The sequence below is a fragment of the Onychostoma macrolepis genome, chromosome 19, assembly GCF_012432095.1.
Source record: "Onychostoma macrolepis isolate SWU-2019 chromosome 19, ASM1243209v1, whole genome shotgun sequence".
Taxonomy (NCBI): domain Eukaryota; kingdom Metazoa; phylum Chordata; class Actinopteri; order Cypriniformes; family Cyprinidae; genus Onychostoma; species Onychostoma macrolepis.
In genome coordinates this window covers 5,607,115-5,630,497 of record NC_081173.1, presented here as the reverse complement: position 1 = coordinate 5,630,497, position 23,383 = coordinate 5,607,115, and the positions used below count along the sequence as shown (strand labels likewise).

At 37.0% G+C, this 23,383-nt stretch overlaps 1 protein-coding gene across 3 annotated transcripts in view; it reads left to right on the top strand.

Annotated features, from left to right (window-relative positions):
• The window catches only part of ldlrad4a (low density lipoprotein receptor class A domain containing 4a), a 97,282-nt gene that overhangs the window by 1,664 nt on the left and 72,235 nt on the right, over nucleotides 1-23,383 (top strand). The window lies entirely within an intron of this gene.

Genomic DNA, 23,383 nt, shown 5'->3' with positions numbered 1-23,383 from the left:
CCAATGTTAAACACGAATGTTTTAAAAACATGTTGAAATAATGCAAATAGACAGCCTCAGCAAAAGCATGTACTACTGATTAACAATCTACTAGCTCACAACAAATCTGTCTGTAAAGGTTTAGCGTTAAAAATCAATGGACCTATGGAACCTGTGGAGAAAATAAATAGAGTTTTTACTTACGGAACCCAACTGTTACACTGTATATCACGGATGTGTTCCGAAACCTAGTTAGCTGCCTAAGAAGGCATCATAGGCACACTGATACAAAGACTGTTCCAAAAAAGGACGTTCCATTTCAGATGCTGCTTACGTATAGGCCTCAAGACAGCTGACTAGGTTTGGAACAGAGCTTGTGATTTCCCTTCCAGCTGCCAAATTAAGTGATACTAACTCCTCGCTGCCCCCAACACCCCCCTCACTCAGTGTCCATTTGATTCCACTTCTGTTAAACACCCAGCAAGACGTACATCATGGAAACTCTTGGTCTTGTTTAGTCATGTGGAGTATGACTCTTGTCATGCTGTCTGTACCTGCAGATGCACCACAGATTTCCACAGAAATAGAACGCCTGCCATTTATAAAATTCTACGAATCTCTGGCTCCTTACGTCTTTATTGAATATTTTGGCTAACTGGATAATGCCCTCAGCTATCAATAAAATCAGTTTAAAACATTTGAACATTTTTAACCCTATAAAGCCATAATTGTAATTTAAAGCCAATTGTCAATAGAAATAATTGTCAGAAAAATCTGATTTTTTAAAAACGGAACAGTTTACTGAACCTTTATGGCTGGAATACATTGCACAACACTGGCCATACCGACTTTTTAATATTCACAAAGGAAAACCTGTCCATCACACACTAAATGACTGAGGATCACACACTACCAGACTTTAAAGTTGTTCTGATAACAACAATCTCACGCAGAAACGTGTGCCTTGTTGCTAGGAGACGATTGACTGATGAAAGCAATATGTTCTAAAATTGGCTCGAAATATCAAACATGTTTGATATCCTCCGACTGGATAGAGTCACAATCTGCAGCTAAAAAAGCAGAGTCTGTGACCATCATACACTATGCGATTTTCTATCAAATCATCTCAAATCTCCAGACTGGCTCTGATTTTCAGTAACTAGCGTCAAATTCTCTAATTGTGGCAAAAATTGTATATTTGTATTCCATATTATATTTAATAAATCAGGCATTTATAGCTCACATAGGAGAATACAGAGCTCATACTCATGAAGGAAACACAATTTCCATTTTATTCAGAAAGGTTTAGACAAAAAGTATGATGAAATTTTGATAGCTTATGTAAATCAATGAGATCTTTATAGCAGTACAGCAGTTTACTTACATTAAATGCATATGCTTATCACTTGTCACTCTATATCTCCCAATAGCATGTCCTAGTGAAATGATATTTAAATGCTTAGTTTTAGGATTAAATCATATGTGATCCTCACATTTTAACATGATTTTTCTATAAAATTGTGTATGGATTATCAAATTAACCTAAGTTCAGTAAAAGTTCATCTTGAAATATTACTAACAATATAAAAGTAATTTGTTTATTTTATAAAAATCTGGAAAGATGTCACAGCAGAAAGACACATGAACCACAAGCTGAAAGTGGATGTTTGTCCTGCAAAGTTTTATTCACGTTCCTTTAGAGTCCTTAGAAATGTATGTATCAAATATGACAGAGCAGGCATTTATTTAGGGTTAATTTCTTTCTACATAAATTTGTGATCACACTTCCATTTATTTGCATGCAAATGCAGGAAACCAAAAAACAAGAAGTCGTGCATTTTGCAGCATTAAAGTTTGGTGAACTCTGACCTATAAATTTATATGTGAAGATGTGTAATCAATATAAGGATGATATGTCACAATGTGACCTCTTAGCTGAATTAAAAGAATGCAAACTTTAAAAATGCAGGATGGCATTGTTGCAGAAAAGTGGAATTGTAAATTGTATATTTTGTACAGTTTGTATTCTTCTTATTAGTTGTGTATATATTCTCATCTAGTTTGAACGTGCCATAATTCTGCAGATTTTCACTCAAAATTGTCGAAAAATTCGCCCCCAAAAAATTCCACAGATTCCCTCTGAGCCCGTGCATGAGCAAAGGCTGGATCAGGTCCTGCAGCTAACGCTTCCCCGGAGACAGTCTTCTGCACAAATACGACTCTTATTAGAACGATAGTGCTGAGAGCATATGAAAATAAATTTGTCCTCCCTGAAGGTTTGTTTTTTGTTGACCTGTCTGAAGTTGGCCCAGCTGTTTACGCTGGGTACTGCAGTTTTTGATGTTCGGTTTTGCATGATTTTGTTTTTACGTCGCAGTGTTTAGCCATTGACCTTATATTGTTGCCTCCAAACAGTCATTGAACATTGAAAAACAGTTGATAAAAATGCAGTCCAACTTGGAGTGAGTATTAAAGTAATCTTTTGAATCCTACCACAAATATGTTGATAGCATGACTCACTCCTTCAGTATATTTATGGAGTTCATTCATGCATAGTGTATGTGTTGATACAGATATAATACGGCTGTTGGTTTAGTTTGTTTAGTTGTAGCAGGATTTTCTATTTAATTGCATGTTGAAGATGCTATGAAATGCCATTTTCTTTCTACTGTTGATGTCTTTAGTATTGAAACAGGAAAATGTGGTGGAACATCTTGAAGGGTTTATTCTTTTTTTAGCTTATTCTTTTTCCGCCAATGCCTGGCAATTGCAATGTATCTGAATTGATTTTCTGTTTTTAGTATGACACGAGTAAGTAATTAAAGCTGTAATTTCTTTTTTGACTTTTGAGATGTCAGTATATTAGACTGCCAGAAGATACAAAATTTGTGCACAAAATTAAAGCTAGGGTAGATGACTCCGAGAGATGATAGCAGTAGCAAGCTAGCTTTGAAAGCATAATACTGCATTTAAGTCCTCCTGAGACGTTCATATTTACGAGGTAGTAAGTTGTTTACGATGTCATGTGGGTTCAAGTCACTTTCATTGGCTCAAGTTGGCGGTGTACCTTCTTTTAATAAATTAATATTATATTTATAATTGAAATTAATAAAACATGGAAATACAGCAAAGTTTGTTAACTCCGCTTATAGAAAATGAAGAGCAAAGAATGCGAATCAGGTGTGTTTTGAGTTTTTGTTATTTTTTAAATTAATTTATGGAGCCACTTTAAACTGTATTGTATAAAAACTTATTCATTTTTATATTACAGTCCTGTCATATTTATTCAAACAGCTTATTTTTTTGTAAATAAAAAAGCCTGACAATGTCACTAATATACTACCTATAAGTATTGTGGAATATTGTTGCATTCCGCCATGTTTCTCATTGGCACGCCCCCAAATCTTACAGATCGTTGCTTAAAGAAACTCCTAAACTTCCCATTGGTGATTACAACTTTGAAGTGGCGTTCATGTACATTTAGCTCGTAAATACGATCTGTTCGACATGACTTGAACGCACCATAAGATCCCACCCTCCCTGCAAATCACTCTCCAAAGCCACGCCTCCTCCAAAACACATGACCGCGCTCCGGCAGACCAGAGACTAACCAGTGACATGATGAGAGATTGGATGAGAGAATCTGATTGGACGAACATTTTATGGTCCTACGCCTTCAGCAGATGATGTAAATACATTTAGACCACTTAATTTACTGACTGTTATCAGGATGTGAAAAGACTTTCAACCAGCGTAACAAAAATGTTTTTTTAAACAAATCACCTACCCCGTCTTTAATGCAAAACTGCAAAATAAGCTTTTTCATTTTCAAGATAATTACTACATGTAGCTTACTACTGTTTGAAACATCATAAATGAATGCCTACTGTTTTACCTGCTACTTTACAAAATAAAATAAAATAGTATTCAGTTTGCAGTGAATGCTGCATATTATTCAGTAAATGGCAAACTAGTGTTTCACTTTGAATAGCCTATTATTTCTAGTCACAGGGAGGAAGTATTAGGAGGGCATTTTCTCTCTAGAGAGCATTTCATTGGAGAAAAAATTTACGTCCCTGAAAATATGATGATGATTTGTTTCGTTTTCCTGAAAGAGAAAGACTGTAAACTTTAAGTATGTACATATGCTTAATGCCTACATACGTTTTGGAGTGCAGTAGCATATAGGATAGATGGCTTTAAAGCCAAGAGACTTGTACTAAAAGCTACAAAGCTTCACTTTTGATTTCATGGGGTGTAATGTAACGAGCAGAGCCAGCAAACAGGGCTTACTGTGACTCACTCACATGCTTTCCATCAACAATCACTACATCATAATACATGTCGCACATAAATCTTCACTCCTGTTGTGCTGGAGCATTAGGGAACGGGCCTGTTAGCAACAAGCCATCTATGTACTTGTTCCTAAGGTTGGGAGACTGATTAGGGACTAACAGGCCGCTGTTTTCCGTCTTCTTCCTTCTCAATCTTTATTTTTAGCCATTTCAGGCACCCTTCCCAGTCCACCCAGGGAGCCTCTCTCTGTTCTAGCTCAGGCTAAGACTACTCCAAATTCACCAGGTTTTAGCATCCACGGCGAGGAAGAGAAAAAGGGCCTTTCTGTCTTTCTGCAGGTTTCTCTTAGCTGCCTTTGAAGAAGCTCAGTTTTATTCATGTATGCTCCATAAATATTGATCAGAGTCCTGGTTCAACGCATCTTTTTGCTTTGAAGGCTTATTGATGGATTAGTTTCCTGCAGGAATAATTCATCGGGCAGGAAGAGGGAGCGTTAGGGACAGCGCTTGGTTTTCGAAGTCTTTATTCAAGGCCTGAATCAAGCCTGTGAGGATGCGCAACACTGGAAACAATGCCAAGTCTTTCGTCTTTAACCTTAATATTTTTGGGCTTTTAACTGAACAGAACTGCACCAGCAGCACAGTTTACAGCGGTTATAATAATATCTCATGATCTGTTTATCACAGAACTTACTTTGGGAGCCAGTAAACAAAACAAAAATGGCCCCATGTCAATCGCACCTCCAAAATACAGAGCGAGAGAAAGATCAGAATAAAATATTAGATGTTGAGAGAGTGTTGATGCATATCTAGCCATTGCTTGCCAACATATTTATTCATGGAGATTAAATCCTGCTCTCTCTTGCGGCCATTGAAGTGTAGTCTGTCCTCAGCCGTGTCTCCAGTGCCTTCCAGTTGAATGGCTCTTAAATCAGAATTATTAAATTCGTACACATCCTGTTGCCACTCTTTTCAGTACCCCAGTCAAGAGGTTGTGGAAACATTGATTGTGTGTCCCAATTCTCATTATAATATGAAGCACTAAGTATGTAGCATTTCATAAAATTGCATCTTAATGCCACTGACCTTGCATTTTAGAAAAAAAAAAAAAAACCTTTTCAGTGCTCATACAGATTTAGTTAATATTAGCCAAAAACATGCATGGTTGGACACTTTGAAAATACCCCAGAAACAGCGCACCATTCAGACACCTTTGAAACTATTTTCAGCATACTAGAATTTGTGATTATTTAGCTTGGGTCAAGATTGTTAGCTAGTCATTCAATGACCAAATTGTTGACTGGTGAGGTTGACTAGTGATTCATTAGATACAGTTCAAAAAAATATTTATTTTTAGTGCAAGTATCAAGTCATAGTCATAGTTTTATTTAACAGCAGCAGCTCTGGGCATGTGGCCAAACGTGTGAATCTTATTGGTTGGCCAGTTTTCTTCGCAGTGCGATGGGAAAGAGATTTAACATCTCAGATTCAAAAAAATAAATAAAAGGTTGCATTGGCAGCTTGAGAATGTTTGTGTCAGCCTGTATATTAAAAATGAAAATGTTTATTGCACCTAATTTTCACACTGAATATTAGTCTTGGTGTGAATAGACCTTAAGACTGACTCACTGATTTGTGCATTTTGAAATATGTAGATTTACTAGGGATGAGTGAGGATGGTTGACTTGTTGACCAACCAACCAGCAGATTAATTTGAGGTTGAATCTTCTGTAAGTTTGGTTTTAGCTTTAATACTTTTGCTGGCAGTGCTTTGAAGGAAATGACTTGGGAGACTAATGCTAACCTTTCCTAGATTTTAGCATGCTGAGCTATTAGACTGTCAGCATAGTAAAATCTCTGTTAGAAGTTCTGTCTCTATATTCATCCCCTTTAAAGCACTGCGCCACAGCCATCAAAGTAGAGCTTTAGTAAGAAATCCACTGCCATCAACAATGCATTTCAAGACAACCACTACAGATTTGAAATCAGCAGCTGGAAGCAATGTTTCTGATATTATACCTAATCCGTAGATCTCGTTGTGTGTGTAAACTATGATAGTTTTGAACAGTAAACATTTATAGATAGGTAGCCTTTTATTTTTTCAAAAATCTGTCAATAGTTACCCAATTTGTGCATTCTTGGATTCAGTCTGAACAATTTATTTATTTATTTATTTTAAATGTTGGTCTGTGCAAACCCACTAATTCACCATGGTTCCCTCAGGATTTTTTATGGGGTTTTTCAATTTATGAGTAAAACAAGGTCTGTGGTAAATATAACTTGAAAATACTTTGATGTTGTGCTCTATAACATTAATTACATACAGCTCAGAACACAAATTTTGTAGCTGTATGTTTGTAATAAGTGACTACACATGTTTGGGGTGTGAGTGTGTGCAGTTTATATTATCCAACAAAAAGTCAGGTATTGTCAAGTTAGGTTTACCACATAACCTTACCTAACCTGACCTTATTCAACTCACTTTAAAAACCCCATTATAAAAACCCATAAGTAAATCTTAAGGGAACCCACTGTTTTGCGTTTTAAAAATGGCTTGTCAGGTTAAATATTTTGGACTGTTAAAAACATATAAGGACCTACATTTATTTGTTTTGCACATCCAAACAGTTTTGAACACATAATTATGTTATAGGGGAAAGCAGCACTGATGTTCCGTGTCACATTGTCACAGCTATAAAAGTACAGGTGCAATAACAGGTACTTTTTCGATCACTCACAAAACACATAGAGCACGAAGCATGTCTTTACAATTACCCTATTGAACAATTGCACGTTCTTGGATTCGGTGTTCGATTGCAACTCTTTCCCTGCCATTGACTGAATTTCCTGGCAATCTGTGATTTCACTGTTGTATAGTAGGGGGCGCTATTATGCATCTTCTGAAATAGTACAGAATCTCCGGATCCAAAAACAAATGAAGAAGAAGCAGAAACAAGCGATAGAAGCATTGCTTGCACACATGTAAGTCAACGGGATCATCAAATATTCAACGGCATATAAATCAAACCTGCCTAAAGTTACTGAATAAAATGTTGACTTTGGGTGTGTTGATAGGCTTGATCTACTCAGTCTATGTTTTGATCATTATTTTAAATCAGATCTATATGTAATCCATGTAAAATGTTTTGGTTGTTTTCGCAGCTTTTTGTTTAAAATATTACTTTTAAAATTAAACTCACCAACATTCAAGTTTTGATTAAAAAAAGATGGCATAATGCTAGAATATAACATATTCAACAAAATATATAGATTTTGTGAAAATGAACAAAAGTGCTGGCACTAGCTAAAAACATAAAAAAAAAATGCTGGTGGGAAAAGAGTTAAAAGTCTATGCAATGACCATTGTATGGCATCTTTCATGAGTTTTGCCTTCTGTGTTCTGTCACATTGTAGCAGCTATTAAATTGCAAGTACGTTAGTTACAGAAACCTTTTCGATCACCCGCACAAACACAGAGTACAAACACTCCAAACCCTGCACGTCTGGTGAGTGAGTGAGCCAGACTAGGCCTGTTATTTGATAGCCATGGTGTGATGAGTCTAGATGACTTTGCTGATCCATGCAGACATCACTCAGCCAGCTGTGGCGGCGCAGAGTTCATCAGCTGACCCGAGATCAGTTGTGAATGTTGGTGCTAAGGCAAAGATTGGGGTCATGGATCCTGATTCCAGATCAGGAATGAGATGAGGCTTGTACCTGGGCTTTGATTGCTTGATGGCGAAACCTGACAACAGATGCCACAAAACCGCATTGTGACATCATCAGTCATCGTGATCGGGCTCCTTCCACCAGCTTCAGACTCATGTATGGTCATTTGTGCCACTGCCACCTAACATGCCCATAAGTGGCGAGGCAGACTGCTCCTCGCCTGTAGCCTGCCCACGTCTCTCTCTCTCTCTTTTGCTGTCTCCCTCCCCCTCTTCTCTTCCTGGCCTGAGGAGAGAGAGCCGAGAGAAGCCTGCATTCCTACTGCATAGCAGGAAAGCTTCCTGACACAGGCGGGGAATGCATGACGTCCGTCTCCGACCGCACGGTCAAACTGCTCTCGGGGCAGCACTCTCGCCATGGCTTGTGTTTGGCCAAACTCGGTTGGCCTGAAGGGGAAAGGTCTCGCAGTAGAGTGCATGACACACTATTAAGACAGACTAGGGCTGGGCCATATGGCAAAAAATAAAATCTGATTAAAGAACATTCAAGTACAACACATGAAGTGCTTAACATGGTGTAAATATACAACAAACTTGCATTGTACATTTTGTCAAACTTGTTAAATAACTTTGCAGAAAAAAAATGCATAAAATACGGGGGCAAATGTTGTACAAATTTGTCTTTAATATTTTCAGAAATTATATAAAATAAGAAAAATGCTGAATATTTCTTAGCCAAAGTATAAACATTTAGTTTACTCAAAAAGTCAAGGCAAGTCAAATTCAAAATGACTAAAATTACAACACCAGTAATAGGCTACTATAAACATTAATTGTTTTGTACAAAACAATTAAATTACAGCAGCTTTCTGCCTGTCACCATCATGCAAACATATATTGAACATACAGTAGTAGTTCGTTACAGCATTTTCCCCATTCCACCTCTAACAAAAATTAACCACTGTTTTATTATAGTAAAAGTGTAGTAACCATGGTTTTTTGTGTATTGATTACCATAACCATAGTTTTGCTACAACTACCATATGGTTGGTGTAGCAAAATGGTTAATTTGTGGTTACCATTGTTTAACCATAGTAAGCGTGGTTTTACTTGCCAGATCTCATGTTTTCAATGCAAAAATGCATTCTATGTGAATAGCCGTTTAGGACTAGGACTGTTCTATGTTATGGTCCTTCATTGAGCACATCAAACACGAGTGGTTAATCACATGCACTGTCATGTGCTCAGATAATTTTTTCTTAAAATTGTTAGCATTAATTTGGCATATTGTCAACATGTCTAATTGTAATGTTTGCAAATATTTTTTATTCAAAACAGTGATTCCTCGATTTAAAAATAAAATAAATAAAATCATGGCAAAACATTGCATTCAAATTAATTAATAAAATCTGTTAAAAATCACCCAGCCCTAAGACAGACAATCTCTCTACCCTGTGATCAACCAACCAGTTACGGTTTTTACGTTTTTTTTTTTTATGGACACCAGCACTAATTCACACTGTACAATTTTGCTGTGTATAAGTAAACCAATTATTTGATCCAATTATTTTCCTTTGTGATGAATCTTATAATGCATCTATTGGTGCGTTCAAGTCATGTCAAACAGATTGTAGTTATGAGCTAAGTGCACATGAAAGCCACCACAAAATCATAATCACAAGAGGGGAAAAATAAATAAAAAGAAAAATATATAAATAAATAAATAAAAAGGAAATGGATTTCATACGGCCCTACAGTAAATTGGGTCAAATTTGATTTCATGGTGTTTCTATGCTAAAATCGTTTTTTGTTTTTTTTTATGATTTACCCATAAAATTGTATTTTGAAGCACAGAGTAGCTACATGCTTTCAGTCTTTCTAGCTAGCCGTCTCTGTAGTACAGACTATCTTTGTGTCTCATACCACAAATTAAGCCTTTGTCTTTTCTTAACTGTCTGTCTTCTGCCATTGCTGCCAAGCTCTGGCTAGCTCTTGCGGAACATATTGCATGGACATGCCCCAAGTTAGCGCCTGTGGGACATGATTTCTGATAGAAAGTCCAGATGGAGATGCTTTAGGCCTCCATAGCGGTTCCTTAATCCCCTCCCGGGGCAAAGCCTACGACCCAGGCCGTACCCCTCTGGTGCGCCTTCCCAGAGGACAGAGTCGTATATGTTGAGCCAATGTGGTGGCGTTAGTTAGTATGAACCGCATGAGGCTGCTAGGCAGCCCCGGGTGCGGCAAATTAGACACTTTCTTCTTTTGCCTGATTTGAGTGAGAGGGGTGACCTCTAAACTATGTGCTAGACGACGACTTTCAGAGGCGTTTGGGTGAAAATTGTTGCAAAATCTTTAAATAGCAATGTGTAAATGCTAACACTCATTTATGCTCCCTGTATCTCTCTCTTGCACACTCACACCTCACCTTTCCTGTGTGAAAAGTGTGCTATAAATGTTTGCTGGTGCTGTGGTAGACTCTGCCTGCAGTTGGCATGGTTTCAGTTGAGATGTGTGTGTGTGCGCGAACGGAACGGAACAGAACAGCACCGTACAAGCCCTCATTCTTTAGATTGTACTGCACGTACAGCTGTGGCTTGTGTCTCTCGTCATCTGTTAACACAGGGCGCCTTTAGAAAGAGGCTTTGCGCTCCGGAACATTGAGAATACAATCAGATGCATTCAGGAACCGAGAGACAGAACAGCCCAATCCTGAAAACACTTCAGCTAAAAGAGCGTCAGAGTTTTAAATGTCAGAACTCACCATGTTTAAGCCGACGGGGCTTTAATGGCAAAATAAATAAAGCAATCTGTTTTGTATAGTGTACTTCTTAAGTTAAGCTGACTGGATGTAGGACAGTACATGTACTTTTTTTCTTCCCTTACACAAATGAAGTGAATGAGAGAGGTCTATTGAGGGATGATGGATGGATGGATTATGATCAGTGCTGGGTATATTACTTACAAATTATGTAGTTAGTAACGTAATCCATTACATTACACCTTTTTGGTAAAATAATCAGACTATTTGATTACTTTTTGATTACTTTTAGATTACTTTTGATCTAACTTGTTCATCTCATTGATTTAAATAGGATGATCTTGTATCATATGGATATAAAAATACAAAGAGAAAGAAGACATTTTGTTATTAACAACATGAAGTGCGGTAACCCTCTGGGGTCGAAGCCTGCACCGGTGCGGTCTGTCTTGTATTTTCTTGATGACCATGAAAAGAGCTAAAATGTCATTTTTGGTTGTACAGATAAGAATAAGGTATCGTTTGAAGCTGCAAAGGGACTACTTTTATTTGTGTATTGTCATAATAACAACAAAATAATGTTATTTTGTAAAATAAAGAAAATAAACAGGGTGCGCTCTCTGCCGTCTCGGTCTCTGTCACCGTTACATTGTCAAAGTTTTCCAAACTGGAGTTTGTGAAGGAACTGCAGGCAGTTTGTGAGTTTAATGAAAAGCACAAAAATGTAAAATTAAAATAAATCATTTTAAAATAATGACAAAATACAACACATACTAAAAAATATTAAATATTTAAATTGTTTACCTGCATGTCATCTGACCATTAACCAACGTCAGAATAATACATGGTTAAATACAGCGGGTAAAATAAGTATTGAACACGTCACCATTTTTCTCAGTAAATATATTTATAAAGGTGCTGTTGACTTGAAATTTTCACCAGATGTCGGTAACAACCCAAGTAATTCATACATACTTTGAAAACAATACAAATATGTTCAGAAATTAAGTTATGTGTAATAAAATGGAATGACAGGGGAAAAAGTACTGAACACATGAAGAAAGGTAGGTGCAAAAGGCATGGAAAGCCAAGACACCAGCTGAAATCTATCAGTAATTAGAAAGCAATCCTGCCCCTAGTGAGTGGAAAATAATATTAGCTGGTTCAGTCCCAACACCTACAGTACCAGGATGATGAAGATGAAACAAGGGTGGGCATTTCAGCAAGACAATGATCCCAAACACACAGCCAAGGAAACTCTCAGTTGGTTTCAGAAAAAGAAAATAAAGCTGCTAGAATGGCCAGCTAATCACCTGACTTGAATCCAATAGATAATAAGAGCTAAAGATCAGAATTCATAGAAGAGGCTCACAGAACTCTGTGGAAGAATGGGCCAAAATCACACCTGAGCAATGCATGCGACTAGTTTCTCCATACAGGAGGCGTCTTGAAGCTGTCATTACCAACAAAGGCTTTTGTACAAAGTATTAAATACATTTCAGTAGTTCAATACTTTTTCCCTGTGCCATTCCATTTTATTACACATAACTTAATTTCTGAACTTATTTGTTTTGTTTTATTTGTATGTATGAATTACTTGGGTTGTTACCGACATCTGGTGAAAATTTCATGTCAACAGCACCTTTAGAAATATATTTACTGGGAAAAATGGTGCCGTGTTTAATACTTATTTTACCCGCTGTAACCCACTGACTTATAATTCAAATAAAAATTCACGTGTTCATCAGTAGTTGATGCAATGTTGAGGAAACATTTCTAAAAATTTATGTGTGAATGTCCACAAAACTGGAAGACTGAATGTATATAAGCGGTAGATGAAAAGGTGAAAAAGTAGGGAGAATGAAGAAATTATGAATCATGTATTGCTATTGAGTGAATAATATGTAGTCATGTGATCAATAAAAAAGTAACTGCAGTCTGATTACCAGTATTTTAAAATGTATTATAAAATAATGACAAGTACTTAATTTTTCTAATCTGATTATGTAATCCAGATTACATGTAATCGGTTACTACCCAGCAGTAATTATGATCAGTCCTCATTTAGGGAGTTTCAGAACCTGGTGAGCTGCCTATGTAGTAGGGCTGTCACGATATTAGATTTTTCACAACACGGTTATTGTGTCCAAAAGAATTCACGGTATCGATATATTGCGATATCAATAGAAACCTTAAGGAATCAGCCAAATTAATTTTTACTTTGTTTATATAGTTTTTCTTTTTACCCAGGGCACATGCATTTTCACTTCTTCTTCAGGTCACAGCTGACCTTCTTTTTGTCTTCTTTGAAGCTCCCTATGAAATAACAAGAGAGAAAATACTGTCAAGTTCAACAGTATGATGAATAAATATTAACATCAAAACTGATACTTTAACCTGTTAACTTGCATTGCATGCCCCTATTTTAATCTCTTTAACCTATAGTTGCACCGGCGCCAATTAAGTCATGCAGTTAACGTGCACGGCACTGCGAGTAACTTAACTTTTTCCGATGTTTAACATAACAATTTGGTCGCTTAGTTTTTCTAGATCAGTTTTAATTGTGTAATAGATTTGAACAAAGAGATCAATTGCTTCACAAAGGCAGTATTGTCCATGACTCAATTGCAAATTCCAATACAAATATTAGACGAGTAAAGAAAACGCGGTACTTATTATAAGAATCGTCCCTTTATTTAAATATATTAACACAGGAAACCAGTGTTAACAGGTTAATGTAACATTTCCCATTCAATGACTAGTAAAATAATGGCAACTTACTGTCTGTATAATATTGAACATGGTTCTTCTCAGAGTAGCGCATCAGTATAAGTTCTTTGGCATGGTCTTCTTGTTTGACAGGTGTCAGCGTTAAGGTGCAATACTGCCACCTGGGAGGTCACCCAGGTACTGGCACTGGAGCAGGCTATTTGCGTGTCGTGTTATCTTAAGTGTCCTGTTCATTTTAAATATCATGGTTATCGCCAATGATATCGTCACACCCTAAATTAACACGATGTTGATATTTCATGATTTGATTATCACTGTTATCGTCGATACCGGTATATCGCGACACCCCTACTATGAAGGGTGTGTCTCAATCTGGTCCCTAGTTCATTAGGGAGAACACTGAACAGTGATTCAGCCATTTTCTAAGGCTATGCTATAGAGTGCAAACATCAGGATCCGGATGTAAAAATCCCATTCATTTCTCCATAGGGAAATTGATTTAGCTTCTAAACCATTAAATACAGACCTACTGTGAGCTGCAAGGTTGTTGTCACAGCCATCAGCCCACATTATTTCAAACATATATATATTTTTTAAATAATCGTGTTTAACTGAAAAATTCCTGGTGAAAATCTACATTATGATGAATGAAAAGGTGTTGGCGCCAAATGTATAATACACAGTCCAACGTCAAAGTTTACTGGGTGCGTAAATCCAACCAGAAAAGTCACAGAGTAGAAAAAGGATCCACACACAGCGAGTAGGGCTAAGGCTTTGTACTTTATAGCACTTTTTGCACCATTTTTATGTGGCCTCCACTGAAGAAAAATATTTAATATTAAATATATAAAACATTACCCATTATTCTTCCAAACATTCCACCAGTCAGAGAATCGCGACAACCAAATCATGCCAAAATAACTCCCATGAAGCACTGCAAAACATGTATATTTTGCAATAAATATATAATATGAACAAAAATTATATTTTCTGTTTTCTCTATATAAACAATATCTTTAAAACAATACTTTCATATTCCTCCATAATTTTTTATTTGATTATCACTTGCAATGCTTCATGAGATTGAAGTTCTTTCCCTCACCAAAGCTGTTACACAGTCTTGTACCTCCCCAACTTCAAAAATGTTAGAATTTGTATGGAAAAGTGAATGGGAAAAATACATCAGGAATCGAGGCCGATTCAGAAGTGAAGGGGTCTGTTGTACTCTATTGTTTTGTATTTTTTTTTCACGTTATGCTGCCTAAAACACATAATTTTGACCAAATTCTAAACAGCATTTCAGTACCAGAAATGTTTGCAATGAACTCCAAGATGAAAATCCAAGATGGTAGAGTTTAAATATACATTTTCCCCCACAATAAATATACTAGCAGCTTTACCCAATATTTTTGTGTACTATGCATTTTTATGCTTAGTAGACTGTCAAGCTGTAGGCTATAATCTTTCTGTAATAAGAATGTTTAAAGTTGTTGTTTAAAGCTAGGTACCTGAACAAGTAATTCAATGACACAGACATTTGAAATTAACTCCATTGCTCCCTTGAGTCGTGGTTAGTAACCATCACAGTAACGCAAAGAGCGCACGTTAAGTAGGCCTATGTACAACAGGGATTTGAGGAATTGAAATTGCTCTTATAATGCTCTAACCAAGCGTTCGAGTATGTGTTTGCGAACTTATAATGTCAGATGTGAGTTTGTAATGTCAGGCCCACCCATCTTTGTGTCTAAACTTGGGCCTTTTAGGACATGCGTTCAGAATTTAGTTTCGTTTCTCTAGTGTCCTCATACATCAGACGTGCAGACAGAACAGACATGCTTTAATTCACCACATGGCCTTTGAAGTCAAATGTTTAGTCTGCCAACAGATTGTGTGTGTGTCGAGGTATGTGAGGACGAGATAGCAATCTCCCCCCACACACACGGTCAATGTAATGCCTCGTCTGTCCCGCTGGAGAGCGCGTGCCCTGCGTGCGACCTCTGTACAGACACACACACACACACACACACACTTGTGAAGAGCAGTCAATGACCCCGTCGTCTAGACGCTGTTAGTGCTACCGTAAGAGCCATTGATTGGGTGGAAGCTGACACTTTCAGTGTTGCTGAGAGAGAGCGTTACTGACAGAGTGTATAGACCCTCCCCCCACCCATCCCAGCATTAATGTCAGGGCCTTTTTGCTGTCCACACCTCCATAAACACACACACACACACACTTAGCTTAAGTGTTTACTTAGCCATCTAAATGGTGACATTCCATAGGCGTAATAGTTTTTATACTGTACAAACTGCATTTTCTATCGCCCTACACGGGAAACTTTCTGCATTTTTACAATTTAAAAAAAACTTTGCTTAGTTTATTTTTAAACCCGTTTTACAAATGAGGACATCCCCAAAGGGAGATTTTTGGAGATTTTTTTCAGGTTTACCTCACTTTTGGGTACAAATTTGTCCCAAAAATATAGTTAAGTAGGTACACAAACACACACACACACAAACAATCATTGGGACCTGCCAAGCTGTTTTTGCACGGTTACCTATGCTGTGGTTTTCACTGCACCTTTACATTAGAATAAAACTAGGGTAGGCAATGTTTTTCATAAATATTTTCTGTTATACTAGTTCAAAGTCACTTCACAGCCTGATAGCAATCAACACACACACACACAAACACACACGCGTGGTCAGAATTGTTGGTACCCTTGGTAAATATGATCAAAGAAGGCTGTGAAAATAAATGTCCATTGTTAATCCTTTTGATTTTTTATTTAAAAAAATCACAAAAATCTAAGCTTTCATTGGAGAATAAGAATTTAAAATGGGGGGAAATATCATTATGAAATAAATGTTTTTTCTCAAATACATGTTGGACAAAATTAACGGCACCCCTATACATTCTTATGAGTAAAATATATCTGAAATATATTCCCATATATATTCACAATTTTGAGCACTCCAGCATGATTATGAACATAAAATTATCCAGCCATGGCTTCCTGTTTCACAGAAATATAAATAGGAGGGAAAACAAAGCCCAAATTCCCTTAATCATCCATCACAATAAGAAAAACCAAAGAATATATTTCTGATGTGCAGCAAAAGATAATTGAGCTTCACAAATTAGTGAAGTGGCTTTAAGAAAAGAGCTAGAGCAGTGAAAATTCCCATTTCCACCATCAGGGAAATAATTAAGAATTTCCAATCAACATAAAATGTTACAAAGACCACAGCTGGAGAATTGCAGAAAAAGGTTGAGTTTCGGGGTCAGAAAACCTTAAAAAAAAAATGATCAAACAGCACCTACATCACCACATGTTGTTTGGGAGGGTTTCAAGAAAAATTCTCCTCGCTCATCCAAAAACTAACTCCAGCATATTCAGTTATCAGACACGACTGGAACTTCAAATGGGACTGGCTTCTATGGTCAGATTTAATTTTTTTTTTTAGCTTTTTAGCAGTGAACACTCAAGAGTGGTTTGGTGAACACGGATAAAAAGTACCCCATGTGTACAATGAAATATACTGCTGTATTTTTGATGTTGTGGGCCTATATTTCTGCTGGAGGTCCTGGACATCTTGTTTAGACACACGGCATCATGGAAAAATCAATAAGTGACTGACTCTGTTAGAAATCTTATAATGGGCCATGTTTGGATCTTCCAACCGTACAATAATCCAAACACAAACCTCAAAAACAACACAAAAATGGGTGACTGAGCACAAAACCAAGCTTCTGCTGGCCGTCCCAGTCCTCTGACCTGAACCCTGTAGAAAATGAGTGAACTGAAGAGAAGAAGCACCAACATGGAGCTGTGAATCTAAAGGGTCTGGAGTGATTCTGGATGAAGGAATGGTCTCTGATCTCTTGCCAGGTGTTCTCTAACCTCATCAGGCATTATAGGAGAACATTTAGAGCTGTTAAACTGGCAAATGGAGGTTTCAAAAAGTATTGAATAAAAGGGTGCCATTAATTGTGGCCAATGTGTATTAGAGAAAAACATTTATTTCATAATGATATTTCCCTCATTTTAAATTCTTATTATCCAATGAAAGGTTAGATTTTTGTGATTTAAAAAAAAAATAAAATGGATCAAAAGGATTAACAATGCAGATTTATTTCCACAACCTTCTTTGATCTTATTTACCAAGGGTGTCGATATTTTTGGCCATGACTGTATATAACCAACAATTCTGACCACGTGTGTATGCGTGTGTGTATGTGTGTGTGTATATATATATATACCACCTTTCAAAAGTTTGGGATCAGTAATATTTTTAATGTTTTTTTAAGAAGTGTCTTATGCTCACCAAGGTTACAAAAATTCAGTAAAAACAGACATATTATGAAATATAATTTAAAACTGTTTACTATATTTATTAAAATGTAGTTAATACCTGTGATACAAAGCTGAATTTTCAACATCATTAATTTATTCCTGTCGTCAGTGTCACATGATCCTTCAGAAGTCATTCTAATACAGGTGCATCTCAATAAATTAGAATGTCATGGAAAAGTTAATTTATTTCAGTAATTCAACTCAAATTGTGAAACTCGTGTATTAAATAAATTCAAAGCACACAGACTGAAGTAGTTTAAGTCTTTGGTTCTTTTAATTGTGATGATTTTGGCTCACATTTAACAAAAACCCACCAATTCACTACCTCAACAAATTAAAATACTTCATAAGACCAATAAAAAAAAAAACATTTTTAGTGAATTGTTGGCCTTCTGGAAAGTATGCTCATTTACTGTATATGTACTCAATACTTGGTAGGGGCTCCTTTTGCTTTAATTACTGCCTCAGTTCGGCGTGGCATGATCAGTTTGTGGCACTGCTGAAGTGGTACGGAAACCCAGGTTTCTTTGACAGTGGCCTTCAGCTCATCTGCATTTTTTGGTCTCTTGTTTCTCATTTTCCTTTTGACAATACTTCCTTTTGATTCTCTTCGGGGTTCAGGTCTGGTGAGTTTGCTGGCCAGTCAAGCACACCAACACCATGGTCATTTAACCAACTTTTGGTGCTTTTGGCAGTGTGGGCAGGTGCCAAATCCTGCTGGAAAATGAAATCAGCATCTTTAAAAAGCTGGTCAGCAGAAGGAAGCATGAAGTGCTCCAAAATTTCTTGGTAAACGGGTGCAGTGACTTTGGTTTTCAAAAAACACAATGGAGCAACACCAGCAGATGACATTGCACCTCAAATCATCACAGACTGTGGAAACTTAACACTGGACTTCAAGCAACTTGGGCTATGAGCTTCTCCACCCTTCCTCCAGACTCTAGGACCTTGGTTTCCAAATGAAATACAAAATTTGCTCTCATCTGAAAAGAGGACTTTGGACCACTGGGCAACAGTCCAGTTGTTCTTCTCCTTAGCTCAGGTAAGATGCCTCTGACGTTGTCTGTGGTTCAGGAATGGCTTAACAAGAGGAATACGACAACTGTAGCCAAATTCCTCGACACATCTGTGTGTGGTGGCTCTTGATGCCTTGACCCCAGCCTCAGTCCATTCCTTGTGAAGTTAACCTAAATTCTTGAATCGATTTTGCTTGACAATCCTCATAAGGCTGCGGTTCTCTCGGTTGGTTGTGCATCTTTTTCTTCCACACTTTTTCCTTCACTCAACTTTCTGTTAACATGCTTGGATACAGCACTCTGTGAACAGCCAGCTTCTTTGGCAATGAATGTTTGTGGCTTACCCTCCTTGTGAAGGGTGTCAATGATTGTCTTCTGGACAACTGATCAGCAGTCTTCCCCGTGATTGTGTAGCCTAGTGAACCAAACTGAGAGACCATTTTGAAGGCTCAGGAAACCTTTGCAGGTGTTTTGAGTTGATTAGCTGATTGGCATGTCACCATATTCTAATTTGTTGAGATAGTGAATTGGTGGGTTTTTGTTAAATGTGAGCCAAAATCATCACAATTAAAAGAACCAAAGACTTAAAATACTTCTGTCTGTGCGCATTGAATTTATTTAATACACGCATTTCACGATTTGAGTTGAATTACTGAAATAAACTTTTCCACAACATTCTAATTTATTGAGATGCACCTGTATATGAATAAAGTTAGAAAGAACAGCATTTATTCAAAATGGAAATCCTTTGTAACAATATAAATCTTTCTTTACTGTCAATTTATTATATCAAAATTATTAATTTTATTTTTGATTTTTTTTAAATGTTTGAGTTGGGGAGTCATGACGTTAGAAAGGGGCATTTGCAAAGTTTTCTGAAAACATCCTTTACTTTTTGTTGTTCCGCTAGGCGCCACTAGTAGCGCAGAACTACAGGTACATACACCAGCTGTGAATGGCTAGAATGAATGTGGCCATGCTCATATAGAACCTGTATGTCTGAAACTACTTGCTTCCTTTCCAATTTGTTAGTATGCAAAGAATGCCCAATTTGCATGCTAGGTTTCGCTGAATGTTTCCATATTCAACTGTAGCCCACTACGTGGAGTATGCATATTGCATGTAGTATGCGGATTTTCAGTTTGAAGTATGCATAGAATACCTAGATTACATTCTCCCTAAGTCAAAATTCAATATTCAATTTACACACACTGTGTGAAATACTTCTATTCTAGTTTGATGAAAGAATTGGAAGTAATATGGGCCAGATTTCTTTCAGAACTTTCATAATAAACATTTTTGGAATGTGCAGTATATAGTGCACATTATGCAATTTTTCAGTTTGCAATATCCACAGAATACCTGGATTACATGCTACATTTCTCAAAATTCAATATCCAAACAAACAGATTGATGGATTCCACTGCATGGATTACTGTATTCCACAATGCACAATATGACTTTGATTGTAGTTTGATGAACATGAACCCCCCCCACACACACACAAAACTTCTTGTAAAATAAAAATAAGTATTTATTTTTGTAAAGTATTAATTGTGATTTACTGTATATATTTATGCTTTTTAGCTGTTATGTATATTGTGCGCAGTATGCAATTTTTTTTTATTTGCATTATGCACAAATTACCTGACTTACCTAAAATATGGTTAGAGTTTTCAGAATGTTCAGTATTCAACCAAAGCACACTGTGTGGAATAATGTATCCCACAATGCACAACGTAAACTTATATACCAGCCTGGCGAATTAATCAGAAGTAATATTAGGCTGTCAAACAGTGCATTTTTTTACACAAAATTTCTAATAAATGTAACCTTTACTTTAAAATTTCAACTGTACCTCCTTCCTTGAATTAAATATTAATGAGACCATGCCACAGCAAGTAGCATGTTTGAAACAATTCCATAATTCATACTAGATCACATGTTAGTTTTAAATAAGCAGTGTCCACTGTGCACTGTGTACGCAGTTCAATACTGAACACAGTTTAACATTCCACTCAAATTAATTTTGCATGTATTTCATGCATAGTATGCCCAGAAAACCAAATGACCTTCTAAACCTGTGGCAAAACACTGCAGTTTACATCCAAAGCACACTGCGTGGGACACTAGACAATGAGCTCAACCTTCTGTTTCCATTGATAATATCGTGTTTGTTTTAAGTATTAAACAAACTACTATGAGTTAAGACATTTTTACACATAATTCCTATTAAACATTTGACAACAGTTTTTGAAATCTTTATTTCTGCATACTGGTTTTAAAATAGTAGGCAGTGCACAGAGTGCAGTATAAAGTAAGCACAGCACTAGTATTCTGTTCCCAACATCCTTTGACTTTATCAGGGTTTATCGCATCCCTTTGTGTCTCTCCAAGCGCTTGGCATCCTCACACCTCTTTTTCTCTCTCTCTTTTTTTTTTTTAATATCGCCTCCTTTATTCATTATAGTCTGGCACCTTCGTACCAAACGAGACGTTAATGTGCTTCTGCCCTTTCCATGCACTCTCTCCAGCTCTCTCTTGTCTTCTTGCGGCCCCCAAAGACGGACGCTCAGCTGACACCTGAGGGGCCATAGGAAGGTCACAGACACCTCATGTCTTCATGCAACAGACAAACACACTCACAATCTCCCATTTTCTGTCTAGACGGTGATTTTAGCACAAATCTATCATGCTATTGTTTGTGTATTTATCTCTGAGATTGATTTAAGGGGTAGCGCACCCAAACATGAATATTCTTTCATCGTTTACACAAAATCAAACCTGAATCACTGTCGTCTTTTTTAATTGGAGCACAAAATAGGATGTTTTTACTAATACCTTACCATTTATTTAGCTCTAAAACTATAAAAGTCCAATGTGTTCCACAAATAAAAAGGAAGTCGTAGAGGGTTTGTACTGAGAATTTTTATATTTGGGTAGACTATTCCTTTAAGAAAGAAACTGATAAATAACTCCGTCAGCAAGAATTAGAAGGTCAATTAGAAAGGACGAAATGAAGCCCAGGTCTGCACTGCTCCAGCCAATAACACCAGCCAATGAGCTGTGAAAGTTTTTACTGCAGATATATAAGATCATGTTGTCTGGCTGTACCAGACTCTTTGTACCAGCCACAGTTTTTTTTTTTAAAAGCTGTCCTTTAGACGCAAGCACATTCTGATATAATCTTCAGCGAGGCATCAAGCTGAAACGGCTGCATTAGCATGTATCAGATAAAGTATCTGATTCAGCTCCTGATATACTGATCTGACTCTCATCGTCTTGAGCTTAAAGTCCTCTGGAGTCATAATAAATTATATTTCAACACTCTGGGACATTGTGTCTAATTTTTTATTGTGGCATGGGAGAGATTTAGACTGTGTGTCCCTCCACAGACCTCTCAAACTTTGATAACTCTTATAAAAAATTACCATAAAAGTATGATGGTGAAACCATGCTTTCTGGACATGTACCATTGTAATGTCATGGTGTTTTGAAGTACAATTAGTGTTCTTAATTGTAAGTACCTGTGCTCCAACATCGTCGTGGCCCAATGGTTAGAGAGTCTGACTCATAATCCAAATGGTTGCAGGTTCGAGTCTCAGGCCGGCAGGGATTATAGGTGAATGTCCAGCGCTCTCTCCATCCTCAATACCATGACTGAGGTGCCCTTGAGCAAGGCACCGAACCCCCAACTGCTTCCCGGGCGCCGTAGCATAAAATGGCTACCCACTGCTCTGGGTGTGTGTGTGTGTGTGTCTTCACTGCTTTGTGTGTGCACTTTGGATGGGTTAATGGGTTCCCGTTTCATGTTTGTGTTGACCTACCAAATCTCTCACCTGTCACAAAATGTCAAGACTTTTGTTCATTATATTTTTGTGGTTTTAATAGAAGTGATGTAGTGTCACACGTCTACATGGAATTCTAGAGGAGAAAAAAAAAAAAAAAAAAAACTTAAAGGGATAGTTCACCCAAAAATGAAAATTCTGTAATTAATTACAAACCCTCATGTCATTCTAAACCCGTAGGACCTTCGTTCATATTCTGAACACAAATTAAGATATTTTTGATGAAGACCGAGAGCTTTCTGACCCGCCATAGATAGCAACACAACTGACACGTTCAAGGCCCAGAAAGGTAGTAAGGACATCATTAAAATAGTCTTAATGTTATAAAGCTACGAGAATACTATTTGTGTGCAAAAAAACTAAAATAATAATGACTTCATTCAATTTCTTCTCTTCCGTGTCAGTCTTCGACACTCATTCACAAGAGTACCACAACGCATGCATTGCACCTTGTTTACAATCAGAGGAAGATGCACACTGTACATTAAACAGTCTACATAAGCATGTCTGAAGAGTTTGACAGAGAGGATGACTTTGTGCTACTCTTGTGAACACGTGGCAAAGGCTGACATGGAAGAGAAGAAATTGCTAAATAAAGTAATTATTTTTGCACACAAAAAGTATTCTCATAGCTTCATAAAATTACCGTTGAACTACTGATGTCATATGGACTATTTTAATGATGTCCTTACTACCTTTCTGGGCATTGAATGTGTCCGTTCCCTTGCTGTCTA